This window comes from Micromys minutus (assembly GCF_963924665.1).
Source record: "Micromys minutus genome assembly, chromosome: 2".
Lineage (NCBI taxonomy): Eukaryota > Metazoa > Chordata > Mammalia > Rodentia > Muridae > Micromys > Micromys minutus.
Genome location: NC_137971.1, coordinates 13,395,661 through 13,399,823, shown reverse-complemented (window position 1 = coordinate 13,399,823; position 4,163 = coordinate 13,395,661).

The following is a 4,163-nucleotide window of genomic DNA, read 5'->3' as shown; positions in this document are numbered from 1 at the left end:
CAGGGTGATGCTGGCAGAAGTGACAAGGAGGAGATCGGTGGTGGCAGAGGGAATGATGATTCTTCAGCACCTTGATCGGTGGTGACCGTTCAAATTTCCAAGGTGAGGATTAAAAGCCTGTACAATTTTTAATAAAAAAGAGATTTTTAGACAGTTATCCCACAGCAATGCTGAGCATGGCATTAAACTTACATGACGGTCACCTGTGCCTTACATGATGCTCGATTGTTCAATTCATAGACTCTGGCTGCATCTTGCCAAAGGCAGAGGTTCCCATTGTTATGGTGGTTTATGGGGTGGGTTACATGCATACTCTCTCTTTGGATGAAGTCAGACAGGGTTTTCTCTGACAGATGTTCCTACAGGGCCTGAGCTGGCCACACCCCCACCTCACTAAAGGTTACCCGCTATAATGAAGTCACCAGCTGAGAAACATTTTTCTACTGGTAATGTTGCTGCACATATTAAAATTTGGAGCTAGAGAAACACTAAGCGTTAGAGAACTTAGATTAATAATCATAAACAGGCCAGAATAAAGAAACAAAGAAAGAAATGTCAAAAAAAGAAACCAGAACTTCTCTTTTTAGGTAAGGCACGAACCAAAAGCTTATGAATTATGCACCGACACATGTCCTATTTTAAGGTAATCCTAACTAATGGGACGATTTGATTTTGAATCTATATTGCTTAATACCAATAACGAGCATTTTTAAAAATATCATTTCCCAGATCTCACAAACACAATGGTAAGTAACAAAGCCACGCAGACTTGCCCTGTGTCTTTGGAAGTCAAGGGAATGGCTACTCTTTGCAGGGCAAACTACACTGGAAATGTGAAGGGGCCTTCTGTGCCTCCTGGCTGTTTAGATTTCTTGCCTGAGCCTATATTAAGTTTTCCTTAATTTTCTAAAATTGTGTTTACTTGTTTGTTGCGTGTGAGTAGTGTGGTGAGTGTGCGTGTGTTCGGCACCCCCATGTCGCAGCACACGCGTGGACATCAGGGAGCAACTTGCAGAGCTCAGTGGCCGCCTTTTACCATATGACTGCACAAAATCACGCCTACACAGTCAGGTTTAGTGGCAAGAGACTTTCTCCGGCAAGATATTATGTTTCAGTAAAATATGCTTTCAATTTATATCCTATTATCTGAGGTCGAATTTTAATTTATCTTCATTATTTTTAATGATGTATATATGTGTTTGCCCATGTGTAAGGGATGTGCCCTTGAGTGCAGTTTAGGGAGAGGTCAGAGCATAGGACCCCCTTGGAGCTGAGCAGTTGTTAGCCACCGGATGTAGGTGCTGGAATGTGAACTCTGGTCCTCCTGAAGAGTAGTTCTCGTTCTTAACTGCTGAGAATTTCAAGTTGAGAGAAAATAAAAAGTGAGCTTGTTAAATGTGTAAGACCCCACATTTGTGTCTCGGTCACTTAGAGGAGTCCTTTTTCATGGTAACGTAATTGAAGCAGAGCACCAGCCAATATTCATCTTTACCGTTTGACAGGTGCCCTTGGGCTCAGATAGCCGTGATGTCATCACCCTTAACTTCAGGATGGGTAACCGCATCCAATTCTGCTTCTCCCAAGGACGCTTTCAGCCAAAGAAAAATTTGACTCCCAAATGGCGCTAAAGACAGCACATTCCAGAGCTTAATTAACAAAGCACTTGGGAAGATTGAACTGCTATTATGCTGACACCTTTAAGAACAGATTGACTAGGGTGATGTTATTTGCAGTAGTGTTTAGTGTTATATTAACCTGATGGGGAACAGCTGCTCTGTCCCTGATGATTAAACTAGGAAGTGTGTGTGTGTGTGTGTGTGTGTGTGAGAGAGAGAGAGAGAGAGAGAGAGAGAGAGAGAGAGAGAGAGAACACACCTAGTCAGGCTAGCCCCCCTAGGGACCATACTCATCTTGTCTGTATTTCTCTATATGCAGATTTTACCAGGCCCAAACCAAGCCCAGCTCCCAGTGAGACCACCTCAGCTATGCTGGCTGACACTCAGCTCCGAGCATCCCTCTGGCTGACACCCATCTCGGATCATCCCTACCTCTGCGAGTCTCACACACTCCAGTGCTTTCCTGGTTATGCTGTGGATGTGGATCTGGGCCCCCACCTCCTATTTAATAACATTTTTTTTCTAGATTCTGACAGCATGAGGGATGACAGAACAAATTTTAATTAAAAGAATTATTACTCAGGGGCTGAAGGGACGGTTCTGTGGTTAAGTGTGCTTACCACTCTTGTAAAGGACCCAGGCTTGGATCCCAGAAGCTACATCAGGTGGCTCACAACCGCCTATAGCTCCAGTTCCAGGGGATCCAATGCATTCTGGCCTCCATGATCGTCTGCACATGCAGATACACAGAAACTTGAGCAGGGACACAATACACAGACATTAACAAATAGGTATTTTAGTAACTGTTCGTAGAGCAGTGGAATTATGTGGGGGTCTAATCTATCTGTCCTTTCTGCTTTTCAGTGTTTGGGGAATTCCCTTGTTTGCCAGGTAACGATGGCATCACTGGGTGGAATGCTCTTTTGTCCCTTTCCCATTCTTTCCTCCTTTCCCTTCTTTTCTTCTTGAGACAGAGTCTCACTGTGTGGCCTCAGGCTGACCTGGAGCTCACTGTGTAGACCCGGATGGCCTGGAACTCACAGAGATCTGCTGGATTCTTCCCAAAGTGCTGGCATCAAAACCATGGCCACCACACCAACTGGTTACTAGTTTATCTAATTTAGTCTTTTATGTGCATGTCTCAGTGTTTATTTGAATAGCTTATACTATCTTTATGCCATGGATCTGACTTAAGAGATGTTAATATTTCTGTTGGATGACTCACCGAAGATGGCACGCCAGTTATACTCACAGATAGCTAATAGCCTGGTGTAGTGAAATTACTCCTTGGGCTTCACCCGATGCCCCAGTATCATTAATTATTAATATAGAATCTACTAATACATATTCACTGTTACCAGGGACTTAACAACTGGGAAATTTGTAGCGCATATCAATATTTTAAGGCTAGACTCAGGAAGTGACTGAACAGCCCACTGTACCAAGGACATTTTCAGTGTTAGTTTGGTATTTCCGTGTCCAAAGCCAGTTCTCAGTCTGGGATGCTTCTAGCCACCTTAACTGTTGCAGACGCCATGGTATGTTATCCACATTTCCATTCAGAGCTGTAGATAATATTTGAGACCTTCCCCAGGAAATTGCTTCACCCAAAGCTATGTCCTGAGTTTGATGGCAGTAACCAGTCGCCATAGTCCCGATTTGTGACATCATCGGAGCACCCTGTGCTTGGCTTCTATTTCAGCGGCTTTTCGGTTTAGCTTCTCTTTCTGCCTCGTAGTGGGAGCTCCTGAAAACGCCATCCCAGTGTTTCCTTCTGGGCAAGTCTCAGAGTCTGAGAATCCGAAGGAGCTGCCTAAAACTGGCAGACAGGATGCTGGAGGAAGTGGGCGTGGCGGGATGAGGACAGCCCCTTGGGCATGCCAAGGTGCAATCAGTTCTAGGAGGGTGGATTGAATCGGCAATGCATGGGAGAGAAACTGAGAGGGCTTAGGGTGGTGAATCGCCAGTTTAAAGCTGTGTCTAGAATCAAAGTTCCCTTTGGTCACAAGGGAAATTCTTCTGCAAAGTCCAGATTTCTGAGGATGGCACCCTGAACCGTGGTGACAAAGTACCAGAAGGCAGGGGAGACAGGATCCTTATCCACAGTCCTAACAGAGAAGGAAAGAGATCCTGGGACACAAGACAAGCACCTTAGGAATCTTGACTCCACAGATTTCCTCCAGACCCCCTAGGCCTGGAAAAGGGACTCACTCTACCAACGTGTTCGAGGATAGTACTCTACTTGGGGAGTCAACACATGGAGACTTTTGCTTTGAAATACGAGGGCTTGCTAAAGGGAAAGGAAGGAGCAGGTCCTGGACCACATCTGCTAGAAGCTAGAAAGGTAAATATGATTCTCAATTTAGGATGATTTAATGATTTAAAAAAAAACATTATGATGGTGCAAAAAATGGTATGAATCAACATAAATCTTTCTCTTTCTGAGATAAGTTCTTATGTAACCAAGGCTGGCCTCAAACTAAGTAGCAGAGCCTGGCTTGATCCCACCCTCAATGACACACTTCTCCAACAAGGCCAAACCTACCC